Consider the following 14,070-nt stretch of genomic DNA (forward strand, 5'->3'; position numbering starts at 1 on the left):
AAGACCCCTGAGATCAATACTTGGGAGCTCGGGAATGCAGGAGAAGACAATCCTGGTCAGCTGGATGGAGTGAGTCTCCACATGGGGTTATGGCAAGGATCCAGTTGCTCAGTTCTTGCCCAAGTGACTTTCAGCCATGGCTTGCAGTTGTGCCCGTACAAAGGGGATAATCCCCTTTTGCTTGTTTTGTGGTGATTTTTATTCCTCTTTAAAGCTCATGAAAGAACTTCAAGTCTAAGAATTCCCAGGGCTGTCAGTGGTGAAGCTGTACAGAAAGAATCCTCACTGGAGAAAGAGCATGGCCAGTTCTTGGTGTTACATCTAACACAAGGTCCTTGCTGTGTCCATAACCCTGAGGAATTTCTACAATACCATGAAATAACTTGAAAAACAGTTTTTATAAGAACCACAAGCATCACACAAGACATCAGTAACCAAAGGGTGAAGTTGGGCTTAATCAGGTGCCAGCTTTATCTCTCTGAAACACTGGAGGACCTCTCAGAGGGATGAGATGTCTTCCAGTTACAGGAAAACATCAATAATTATGAAATACATCCCTTCAGGTGATTTCCTTCTTCTATGGGTCCTCACTTGGGGACAAATTTGGTCCCCATTTGGAACTTGGGTAGGTTTTAGGCCTTTTGTGCAGTAAATCCAATTTTAATTATTTATCAGATGTTTTATTAATCCCCTAAACTAATAAAGTTAGACCCCTTTCAGAGATGGGACAGCTCAGAACATCTACAATTCTCTGGAAGTGTTGTCCTGCTCTGTTCTCTCCTGACTGCATCGGTTTCAGCTCTGTTTCAGAGTGGCTGGGGAATTGATCTGGGTATGCCAGACCTGGAAAAGGTCAGGCTGGGAGAAGGAATGGGAGGAGTTCCCCCTGCTTCTTGCAGAATGAGTGAATGCCATGATGACATTTGAAACCAGAATAATTTCTGCAAGGGAGGAAAGTTAGCTGGGGGGTTCTTATTAATTATGAATATGATGGTTTTCTGAAATAATGGTGGGTCAGAGTTGGTAACAAGCACGGCTCAGGAAAACACAGATTACTCTGACAAAGCAAAGGCACAGAGCTTCTTCCTCTTCAGTAGGTCAGTACCTTCAATTGCACTGGAAGGGGGGATGTAAGTAGGATGGAGGAAAAAATGGTGATATTTCAAGAAAGTTCCATTGTCTGAAATAGTTCCTAATAGTGAAGTCTCTGGGGTGTAGTATAAACCTTGGGAGTGGGGAGAAAGAAAGAAAATGAGCTGAAAGCATCACCCCTTCAGCATAAAATAGATTTTCTGGCTTTCTTTACTATAGAACTCATGTGGCTGCTCTATTCTCATGGAATAACACAGGGCTTTTCCTGGTGCTCGGTGTTTGGCACATCCTCTTGCCAAGGAGATTCAATTGGCTCTTCAGTTCCCAAGGGCACCACAAACCTCAGCGAGCACCGAGCCCATGTGGGCTGGGAGAATTGTTCTGGTGGCTGCAGGGCCTGCCACGTGTTCCCTTTTCCCCAGCCAGCTGTGGGACAGCAAAGCTGCCACATCTGGGGATGCTGATCTGGGTACTTGGGGCTTTCAGGTGCCTTGCTCCAGGCTGGGAAGGACAACTGGCAGCCTGGACACAGTTCAAAGTTCCCTGGGAAAGCGGTTTCAAAGATAAATTTTAAAAATATGGTGAAAAGAGATGTTTCACTTTAAAAATGGGGGTGGGGGGAAATGTGTCATGAGAGGAATCATCTAATTTGGGTTCAGAATTTCAAGCCACACTGAGTAAGAACAGCCACATCTCTAAGTAGATCTGACATTTTGATGGATTCTTGGTACAATTTGATTATTTCCAAATAACTTTCAAGTTACTTCTGTGGAAATAAATCTTGGCTTTTCCAAATAGCAGTGAGAAATGGGTGATTCAGCCTTTTTCTTTCATGCTTTTATCAGAAATGTCTTCTGCATTTTGCATTTAGATTGCAGGGTTCACCTGTATTTTATTACACTGAAAGAGATCTGGCATTGGACAATCAAATGAAGACTGAGACAGTTCCTGCATCCAGCTTTAATCGATTGTGATTACACTAAAACCTGACTCATGTATTTTCTGTTGAGGTTTTTTTCTTCAGGATATAATTTTTAGGATTCTTTCCTAAATTTTGTATTTGTTTACCCCCTTGACAGACAATGTCTTCATACAATGCTTACTCTTCAAGGGGTGATTTTTTAGTATCAGCAGTCTTAAAATAAAGTAAATAACACAATTTAAGGGCTAAATCCCCAGTCCTTTTAGCCTGAAATAATTTATAGGTTATTGTCAAGGCCTCAATAAGAACTTTTATTACAATACTTTGGGGAACATAAAGCAAAACTGGAAGATTTACTGCTTTGCAAAGAAATTCATGAAGTTCATTCCTTTCTTCTTCCATTTCCTTTCCTCTAGATTTTTCTGGTTCAATATTCAGTCTGGATTTTTGAGCTCAAATAAGTTATTCACCTTCAGCTTGCCATGTCCCCTTACATGCTAGAGTGGCTTTCATTCTGTCTTGAGACACCCAGTCTAATCCTGCAATTTAAATGTTACTATGGACAGGTTTCTCTTGTGTACTGAGATAAATAACTGTAGGTGTCTCAATATTTTAATGCTGAGCTCATATTGTAATGAGTGGAGATCTAGGGAACCCAATGAAACAAAAAAAATACTTTTTTGCCTAATAGAGATATCTCCTGGGGCTCACTCTCATTTCTGACAAGCTTCATCATAGTCTGAGAAACCTCCCTGCTGAAGTACAACTTCACCAGACAAAATTTTGGGAGGATCCTTCTCTTGACAGGCTGCTCTGAATTCCTTGAGGTCTCAATTATTTTATCAGCTGAGCTGTCAGCAATTTCTGTCCCCAGATCTGCCAAGTCACTTTAAGATTTTTCCTTGTGTGGGGTTATCATTCAGCATTTCAGGAATTTCCTTGGAAAAACTTTTTTTTTGTCAGTGCAATGTTTGTTTTATATCTTGCCATCACCTGACAATGCTGCTCACTTACCTTTCACAGTGAAATGTTTGAAAATCACTTATTTTTCTCCTTTTTTTCCACCAAGAACTGTTTGCAGGCTCTGGAATTTCACAGCACAACAAACAAACAAAGAGGTTCATGATATTTCTTGTCATTCTTGCTTGACGCTTTCAGTGTTAGTGGAGAGGAGTGGAAGTTTCACTCAGCAGCTGGCAGGTGAATGAATCAGAAGCAGGTTTACAAATACTCATTTGTCAGTCACAGCAATAATACTCCAATTTTACACTCTGTAGCCATGTGGTTTTCAGTGAATCCACACTGGAGGTACGATGGGAGAAGAACCAGGCTTAGTGAGTGTAAGAAACCATGAAATGGGGATTTTCTCCATCCGCTTGTCTAGAATTCAGCTGTCAACATAATTTATCTCTCTTTGTCTCTAGCCTAATGGTGCTGTGTCATCCCTGAAGAAAAGCATCACTCTTTTCCCAGGAATAGCTGCCTTCTATTTTGGATTGTGCTTGCTGCAGTTTTTTTCTATTCTGAGTGCCTGAAGTGACTCAAAGGATGGAGGCAAATGCATTTGTGTTACTTCAGACTTAAAAGTAAACATCACAGAATCCCAGAATGGTTTGAGTTTGAAGGTACCTTAAAGCTCATCTCATTCCCCCTGTGCCATGGGCAGGGACAGCTCCCACTAAACCAGTTCATCCAGCCTGGTCTTGGACACTTCCAGAGATGGAGAAGCTTCTCTGGGAAACCTGTGCCAGTGTAACATTCTAAAAAAAAAAATGAGGTTTAGGCATCCCTGTGAGTTAGGACTCTCAGGCTGGACATAGATACAACACTTACGGTCCTGAATGTGACTTAGAGTTTGCTTTTGCAATTTTCCATTGATATACAAACTCCTTGCAAAAATCATGCTGCCAAGACACTGCTAAATAAACAAATAACTTATTTATCTTCTGGTAGAAAGGAGAAACAAGGAACTTGCACATCATGATTTTTTTTTTTTTCCTTTTGCTTCTCGCCCTTCAGCCGTCTCAGTGTTTCGAGTCACTGGAGCCAGCAGCAGCACAAAGCTCCATGTGGTAAACAGTGGGTCTAGAAATGATGTTGATAAATAGAAATGAATGCAAGCACACAGACTGAATGCTAAACAGAGGTTCCTGTTAGCAATTCAGTCTCTGCATAAGACATTCACAAGATGTCCAGTGTGGGGCCCTAAACTTTTAACAAGGACATAGGAAATGAGATGTCAGCTCCTAAGACATCTTATGGCTCAACAAATTATCATCATAGGTAGGACTGGGCTGAAAAAAGACATTATTTATTAGGTGTCTATAAATGATTGGGTTTCTCCATTCCCCCTTTGCAGTCAGTGGAGCAATACAGTCAGAGCAGCCCAGCTTCACTCCACAGCTCCCTAAACTCGGTGTCTGTGGCCCATCTGAGGACTCACATCCCACTTCTGTCTGTTTCTTCCCATGTCTGTGAAAAAGGCTGAAGACAGTGAGTTCAGATGGGAATTGTAGATAACTGAAATTGGGTGAATCCCACCCAATCTTCAGCGGCAGAAGAAATCACGCTGCAGATGTTACAACTTGCCACACACTTTGCTGTTCCTCATTGCCACAGGATTAGGACAGTTCACAGTGACTGATGCTTTGGCCCACACTCTTAAACACTCACTGAGAGGCACCAGCTTTAGGCATGAAAGAATTTGATTTCTGAAGCCTGTCTTGTTCACAGCAATTAATTAGTGCCACCTTTGGCAACACTTCCCTGTGATGAACATCTGGCTCCCAGCGTGTGAATCAAAGCTGTTTGTGCTGCCTTATTGTACATGAGAGCTCTTCCAGGCAGGAGAGCTGGAGAACCTGTTAGTCACTCATGTTAATATTCCTTTAAATATTACAGCAATCAGCCTCAGCAGTTTCAAAGGGTCTGAAATTTTACAGAATAATGCTTCACTCAGGCAGTACCTAATTAAAATGCATGCTGGTGGGCCTACTGTGGGATTGTTTGTCTTATTTCTTCTGTCCTGGCTGACTATCAGTCAAAATCCCTTTCCAGAGCAGCTCTCTGCATCAGATTTCTTTATCTCACAACTTCTTCAATGCAGAAACAATGGCCTCGTTCACACTGCCTTAAATTAGGATGGGTCAGCCTTTTCCGGGCTGCACATCCTGGGTGAGGATTGGAACCTCTCACCTGAAGGGTCAGATGAAGTTCCAGGGGATCCTCCATTGCCAGTTAAAACAATTTGGCTTTTTGGGCCCACAAAATTAATTTCTAGTTTTACCCCAGTGTTTCCATGGACACTGCAGAGAAGGTGGCAAAGTGGGTGGACTCAGCCTGTGGATTAACCAGGAAAACATTTCATAAAAATACAGACACTCCTCTAAAATTCTACCACTTATTCATCATAGCAGAGCTGATGCTACCCAAGCACTTAGAGAAATTTCCTTCCAGCACTTTAAGGAAAAGATTTTTCGCTGGTTGCTCACCACTTTGCATTTCTAAACCATCTTTTCATCCGTCTACTCTCCTATTTTTTCAGTCCAGCCTGTACTGAGCTGCTGTGTCAGCACCCTTTGCAAGCAGCATTTCTGTGAGTTATGGTAGCAGGAAGGGGATAAATCATTTCATGTTTATTTATCAGAGACATGGTAATAAATAATTTCCTTTTGCTCAGAAATTGAGTTTTCTGGGTATTGTTTGTTTGTCAATAAATGCTGCTTTACATCCTGAGGCATGAAAATGAAAGGAAGAGACTATTATCAGTGCTGAGGCAATTTACCCTCTAATGGAAACAGAGCTAGTGAGATTAAGCTAAAGACACCTACAGTTGAAATGCTTCAGGGTGTGTAATTTTTGTCTTGTGTTCTTTTTTTTTTTTTAGGTGGAAAGCAAGCCAGACACTCTCTTTCCAGATAAGCTGATAGGAGCACTTGACTGAATCTTGAGTTTCATCCCAGAAAAAAAAACAAAAAAAAAAAAACAAACCAAAAACCCACAACAAAACAAGTTCTAGTCTGTATAAGATTGAAATTTTATGTCTAAAATGGTTCAACTTCCTTTTGACTACAAGAACAGGTGCAGAAGGTGTTTGACAGACCTAACAAAGGCTTTATTCACTGTCATTTGAAATCTTTAAAACTGCTGGGTAAAGCACATAAGGATGGACAGAATAATATTCCCCAAATTCCTGCAGCTGTCAATATCAGCAGCTGAACAGCAGACAGACCCCACAGAACTTTCTTTCCAGCCACATGAAAAAATTCAGGATGCTGGTGAGATGTACAGATACAACTCATGTCCCGAGAACAGCGACTCCTGCAAACCAGCCTGGGAATCTCTGATAGGTGTGAGCAGAACATTCAGCTGGGCTACAGAACCATATCATCCTTATAGGGCTGGAAGTAAAATTTGGATATGTGTGCAGGTGCTCCACAAGAATTCCAAGTCTTTCAGTATTCCATAAAAGGCGTAAATCTTGAAATTCCCATACATGGAGGCAGAAAGAACCAGCAGTAATAAATGAAACCAGCATTGTCTCTTACCATGGTAGCACATCTCTGCTGATCCAAATTGGGAAGGACTCCAATGTATTCTACATTATTTAAGGAAAAGAGATTCAAAGAGTTCCTATCGGTGCCACAGGGAACTAATGTATTTAAAAACTAAGTTTGGGGATTTTCTGTACATCATGGGAAAAATCCCTGAGCCTGACTGGGGAGTCAGCCCTGCTTTGAGCAGCAGTGAGAGTCAACATCTCCAGAGGTTTCTTCCAACCCAGGTTTGTCTATGAATTTGTATTCCATTTAAATTTATTTTACATTTTTCTTTTGGGAAAAGTCTTCGTAGAAATCCTGATAGGACAAAAAGTGAAGTGTGATTATCATCAGTAGATTGTGATCCTTGTCAGGTCCTGCTCTACCTGTGTGATTTACACCAGGAGCCAGGTGTAGCATAGATGGGCTTTATATTCTGCATCCTCAAACACCTGGATTTGCTTTCCACACACCTCCCTCCCAAGGATGCTGTCAGTCAAATGGAGCCAGGGAAAGCAGAGTGAATTTTACCTGAGTAAAATTAGGGAGAACACAAACAGAGCTCATAGAGCCACAGAGTGAAACACAGACAAAAATACTTGTACCGAAAGAAAGGAAAAGGCATTTATGGCACAGGGACTTTCCCAGAGCTGAGTCTCCAGAGAACACTGCCTGCTTCAGTGGATTCATCCCCTTTTCTGGCATAGAACCACACCTGCCTTCTAACTTCTGCAAACAAAAACTCGCTGATCCCTGGACCCCTCTGTCCAGAAGAATCATGTTCTCCTACTTCAAGCAGCAATCAGGATTAAAACAGGCAGCAGGCTTGATCCTCGAGAGCCCAGTGGGGAAACCCTTTACAGAACAGGACTGTAAGATACACAAGTAAAGCTTAAACCCAAGAAAAGGCAAATTTAGATTCACCTGACATCTGCATTTTGTTGATCAGCCACCTTGGTAGTGAGTGAGGCAGAGGAGCCCTCCAAGCAGTGCCTCTACCCCGTGGTGCTGGCTCCAAAAAGCGCTCATTTTTGAGAGAATTTCTCCTCAGTGATATCCAAGGGAATCAGAGAAATATTTAGGAATGCCCATTTCTCATCCCTTTGCTTATAAGACTATGACTTGGCAGTGCTGGCTTAGTGGTTTTACTCACATGTTCTTAGAAGTCTTTTCTAATTTTTCTAATTGAAATGATTCTATTATTCTAATGATTCTGATAGGTGATTGTAAAGATGCAAATGGTAGATCATATCAAATTTTCCAAGGATTAGGATATAATACTCTGAATTCTCACACTGTGTCAGTCCCTGTGTAGGAAGCCCATTGATTGCCATCCTCCCCTCACCTCTGTCTTCCCATAAAACAAGACTTACACTATGAGGCTTTCCAGAACATGCAATTCCCATAATCATGAGAAACTAACAAAGCAGCAGGTATCTTCATTTTTGTATTCAGAAAAAAAAAACCAAAACCTCAAAGCATAAAATGAAGGAAAGACCACCTTGGTTTAATGTCAAGGCCATGAGAGCCAGGAATTCAAATCTCACACATTCCACTGCCGACATGTGTTTTAAGCAAAGTCTCTCTTCTTTGCTTTCCCTGCTTATAAAGTTAGAAAGAGCCAACATGCTTCTGTTACCATGAAATTCAGCATCAGTTTGGAAAGTATGGAGTGTGTGGTGTTTATACCCACAAACAATATTTTTGTGCTTGGATGGCAGGCAGGAAGCTCCATTCTACTGCATGGTGGGTGCACCAGCTGCTGAATTTATTGGAGGTGAACTGAAGGCATCTCTGTGTGCCTCAGCCACACAATAATTGAATGCTGAAAGCACAGGATGGTGGCTCCTCACTTCATCTGACCTATGGACAGCACTCTGACACTAAAAGGGCCTTGGGGACCAATTTCTGCTTTTCTTTCAGCCTGGAGAAGGGACAGCTCCAGGGAGGTGTTACAGCACTTTCCACTACGTAATAAAGTTGTAAGAGAGCTGGAGAAGGACTTTTTCAATAGTATGGAGTGGCAGGGCAAGGAGTAACAGCTTTACACTGAAGAAGGGTTGATTTAGATTAGATACAAGGAAAAAACTATTGTATGAGAGTGGCAAAACAGTGGCACAAATGATCCATTCATGGAATTATTCAGTGTCAGGTTGGACTGGGCACTGAGCAGCCTGAAGTGCTTGAAGGTACCCCTGCTTATTTCAGGGAGGTTATACCAGGTGACCTTTGAAAAGTCACTTCCAACCCAAACTATTCTGTGACTCTTTTTCTTTCAGTCTCACCTTTGAATTTTCCATTTCCTGTATTCTTACGGCCAATGTGTTACAATAACCACTGTGAGTCAGGACCACTGGCATAAGGCCACCAGGATTAATGTAACCAAGTAATCCAATCTTAATGAGGTTTAAAAAGGAGCTTGACAGTAGTTCCAAAGCACTTTTTAGATCTATGGCTTGTCAGTGATTACTGAAGCATGCAAAGAATGTTATTAGTAGGTCTGCAGTCAGGTGAATAGGTCTGGATTAATTTCATGTAGCAACAGGCAGTGGTGATTTAGGTTAGTGGAAACTTTGATGACAAACATGCTGATAAACTTTCTGAGAGCTTGAGGAAACACAGCCATGGAAAATTGATCAGGGTGAATGTGTTTAGCAAATGTTTGTATCTCAGATTCATCCTTTGAGCAGATCTGCTCTGCTCCCCTCAGTGGCACAAACCCCCACTGGCAAACATATCCTCCCTGAAATCTGAAATTATGTACCTGTCTGCTCAGCTGGGAGAAATAAATGGGTATGAAACCAAATTGTCTGCAATGAATAGAAAATGCAGATGTCACCTATTCCGGGACAGGTCTGTGTGAGCACAGCAGTTTCACACCTCAAGCAGTGACCCTTGATCGTTTTGTTTTACAAATCTTGATTCTTCAGTGGCAAGAAACAGTAAACAAATGTTCTCTGACCACCTTCTCCAGATCTTTCAGGTTCCAAGTCTTTCAGATGCCATGGTGTTTGCAATATAGTCTATTTTAAAGCCACAGGATACATCTGTGAAATGAAAATATGGTAGTTTAGCAAATATCCCTTTGTTTTTGTATTTGCCACGCTCTTCTGCAGTTCTGTCCTTCTCTGATAGTTCAAGGTCTAAGATCAATAATTCTGGTTGTCTCAGAATTGAGGACATAATGATTGCCAGGTTCATGCATCTGGGTTAAAAGTTCAGTGGCTGAAGGTAGGCTGTCAGTACAAGCAATAGCACCAACAGTCATTTTGTAAAGGACATAAAAGCACACAAGCTGGCTTTTTTTTAAAAAATGGCAAAAATACAGGTCTTTGTGTGAACATCATCTAAAGGAGAAGAGAGATAATCTGCTATTGCTGAAGCAAGCCAGGTTTGCTGGACTTATTCTGCTTTCACAGCCAGTGAGAATATGGTTTCAGACTTTTTAAAATGCTCAAACTACTGAGCCAGATCTGGCCCTCACTGCATGCTAAAAAGGCAGGAGTTCTCATCAGCCTCAGTGGGGAAGCTCTGCTTAGAAGCTGAGTCCCAATCCTGCTCATTTGTTTTCAAGGAATAAATGCCTCTCAGTCAATGTATTTTATACTGATAGTTAAATTCTGCCTTCTCAGTGTCTAAGCTTAAATCTGCAGACTTAAGCAATTAATGAGGGAATGCTCATTAAGAGCCAGGGCATTAAGTCTTATATTAAGGATTTTGTACAGCATCTGTGCTCTCATGATAAAGAGTCACCAGGTCAGCTGCTGCTTTAAGTCCTGTAATTTGTTTATGGATTCATTAAGGCAAAACACAAAATACAGTGATCAGTCTGCTCCCAAACCCACCCCCCCAGAATTATTATAACTCTTTTCAGCATCCCACAAGTTGTGCCTTCACTTTTAGAACTGCAGATCATCTGAAAGAGCCCATCAGAAACGTTCCTATGGAATTTCCCATGAGGAAATGGCAACCTGTCAAAAGAAAATTGTATCATGGAAATATGTCAAGTTGATAAAACACTATGTTGAAAAATCAGAATAGAACTCTTCCATAGAAATATTCTCCTGTCAGTCTTTCAGGAGCAGCAGGGTGTGATTTCCATTTTAAACCAGCTTTTATTTTTACTTTATTTCCCGTGGAAAAAAGAGGGCAGAAATCATAGAAACATAGATCATGGAATTTTGGAATGGTTTGGGTTGGAAGGGACCTTAAAGATCATCCATGGGCAGGGACACCTTTCACTATCCAGCCTGGCTTTGAACGCTTCCAGGGATGGGGAAATCATAATTAAACATTTTTAATGCTCCTCAAAAAAATAACATCCAATGCAATTGTTCATTTAATTCTATGGGGAATTTTATTTCTCTAGTACCCATTGAAAAATTGAATTTTTTTTTCCCCCATTCAGAATTTCAAGTGAAAAAGAAAATCTATTTCCCTCTCAGGTTTTAATTACAGCATGGGTTTCCCAAATCTGAAATGGAATGGTTAAAGTGCATGGTGGGAGGTGCTGAGGACTTGGTGTGTAGATGTGGCAAGATATCCTAATTTAAGAAAAGAGGAAGATGATTTGAATTCTCCTTCCCCATTAAACTGGGGAGAACAGAAGAAATGTGGATTTCCCCCCATAATTAGGCACTCCCAGAAAGAGAAAAATGTAGAAAACACAGAAATATTTAGATTTAATGAGGAAAATCAGAGTAAGCACTGCAATAGCAAGGGAAAATTCATAGAAGAAAATAATTCTGAAGGGTTTTAGGATACAAAGACATGTAAATACCAGCTGACCTTGGGATTCTGGGTGACTGCACAAAAATCTCCAAGGACACGGATTCCACTTTATCAGGTATGAGCTGCTACCAGGGCTACTCCAGTGGAATAACCAGCATAAAATTAGGTTGATTTTAGCAATGAAGCAAGAACACATGATTCAATCCTTGTGTAATTTGGCATATTTTACTTCTGAGACTGGTTTGCTTTACCCATGGGCCTGCCATCGCTGTCTCCTGGTGGGAGCTCTCCTTTCTGTGGGAAGCTGTGGATGACAGTCATGGAAACTCATTGTGACCCAGGCCACATCCCCCTTGATGGGAGCAGGGATGGGTCAGCTGGAAAGGCTAATTAATCTGAGTGGAACATCCTACTGACACAACTGTATTGTTTCCATGTCCAGAATTAGCTTAGTTGAGACTAGACTGAATAGCTCAGCCTTGGCAGAACGTAGATATTTCCCAGGAGACAGATCCATAATCTATCTGCTGTCAGCTATCACAAAAATATGTTATTGCTTTCCATATAGGATCAGGAGCAACAGCAGTATTCCACAGATTCTCTGGCACTTCTCCTTCCCAGATTCAGAGTATATTTAAGGCTACGCTGCTTTTTTGGCTCAGTTGTTTTGTTTTGTGGTGGTGAGAGAAAGTGTGGGAGAAATTCAAAATGGAAGAGATCTCCTCCAAGATTGAGGAGCTGGAATCTTTCAGTAAGAAAACCAGGGAATGGAGCTGCTGGAACTTCTTGGGAAGATTGTCCCATAGAAAGAGACAGATGGCACAGAGGAATTTATCCTGGGATTTTACATAGCTTGGTTTGGGAAACACTGAAGTGACAGAGCTCTGGGGACACAAATAGTCATGTTCTTTCTAGCTGCTGTCCAGGTGACTGTGACAGAGGCACCACAGCACAGTCTGAGGAGATAAATACATGAATTCCTGAGGTTTAGCAGGAGAAAAAATGGATATCATCAGAAAAGATGCAGAACACAATAAGAAAATCTGGATTTTCCAAGATTTAGGAGCAAAACTGAACATGAGGACTTCATGCCACCTTCCTAAATAATGCCTGTTGTGCTTTTCAGGGATTCTACTTTGACTCTTTGGTTACTGCATTTCAGCAGCATCAGGTTGGACTTCACTGACCTCAACTTGCTGCCTGCCCTGCACAGAAGAGCAGATAGATCTTAAAAAATCCCAAGGAGGAATTATCTAATTCGTTGCTCCCTTCTGTGAAAGCCGTGTATATCCCTCCTATGGAAATGAAATAGTAATGAATAACTGCTGTTCCAGTTTTCAAAAGTGCCCTGCTTCTATCGGGGATGAAAGGTTTTCTTTGAAGCAGAGTTTCATTTTAGGCTATGAACCAAGGCAGACCCAGGAGAACACAGATGTTAGAGTTGATGGGAGATGGATCTGCATGAGTCCGAGCTTATCTCTGTTCCCTTTATAACCAGGGGACAGAAACGGAGTCCTGAGGGCACTGAGGGGCTTTACCAACCACTCCTGTGGACACCACCTGCACTTGTGTCCAGTCTTGGTCCTCCAGCCTCAGCCAGAGTTGTGCTGGATTAACATCTGCATTTTGCCAGTGCTAGCTGTGTTAGGACATGGACACCCCAGATCTGGACTCAGACACCTCCCAGCCTGACCTGGCACCTGCCTTGTCACCATAGGCCAGCCTGGCAGGGACAGGATTATCCAGGCCTGATCCAGACTTGACTTCTTGTCTTAACCTTGGACTTGCCCCATCACCATGAGCTTGCCCAAGGATTTTGGACTTTTGGCTGAAGCTCAGTGCCATCCCTGGGCTGGGCTCCCTGTGGGGAACTGCAGAGCAGGATCAGGGCCAGGGAGGTCCTGGTGCTGCTGTCTGGTTTGTCACCCTCAGCTCCTGGCTCCCTCTGCCTTGGGAAGCAGCTGCTCCCTTCAGTGGGCATTTTAGAGCTGCACAACCTGAAACTGCACCAGGGGAGGAAATCACAAAAACTGCCAACCTCCCCCAAAATGGGGAGCAATGTTTCATTACTTGGGATCTGGCTTAAATAGCATCTTGTACCTCCAAATGCCTGCAGCAACCAACCCCAGCAGCCAAAACCTCATCTGTGGGGAGAGAGGGGCACCTATAAATAAAGGAAATAAAAATTATCTTATCTACTGGGTAGCAGTGATGGTAAACCTGTGGTACACTTTGGGGAGGAGCATATATTCAATGCCTGATTAGAACTTCCCCACAAAGTACTTTTATAAATCTGACTGATAAACTTTCAATCTTTAAACCAAGCATTACTCTACCGGTAGGTTAAAATAGAAGTTAAACACAGAGCTATTATTAACAGGTATTTTTTGCTCTCTCTTTCTTCAGCCAGGAGATATTACTTCAATAAACTCAGTCTGATCACATTTGGATATCCTGATACAGGGAGCAAATGCAAGAAGTCAGTTTGAGAGGGGACCATAATTCCTTTATTCCAAGAAACAGCCATTTAGTTCTGTAACAAGATGAATGAAGCTTGAATTTCTTGACACTTACTGGAAGAAGAGACCATAGCCTCTAATTTATTTTTTTTTTTTCCTTTAAAGGCCAAGCTGATGATAAGGCTGAAGAATATTTGCCAAATCAGCCTGAACCATGGCAGCAAGTAGTATTTTCCAGATTAAATCCTGAAGCATTTAAATTCTATGGTAAAAAAATCCATTTACATCAGCCTCCTGAAAGCAGAGCACCTGAGGAGCTTTTAGGTGA

Source organism: Cyanistes caeruleus, chromosome 1 (genome assembly GCF_971803275.1).
Source record: "Cyanistes caeruleus chromosome 1, bCyaCae1.hap1.1, whole genome shotgun sequence".
Lineage (NCBI taxonomy): Eukaryota > Metazoa > Chordata > Aves > Passeriformes > Paridae > Cyanistes > Cyanistes caeruleus.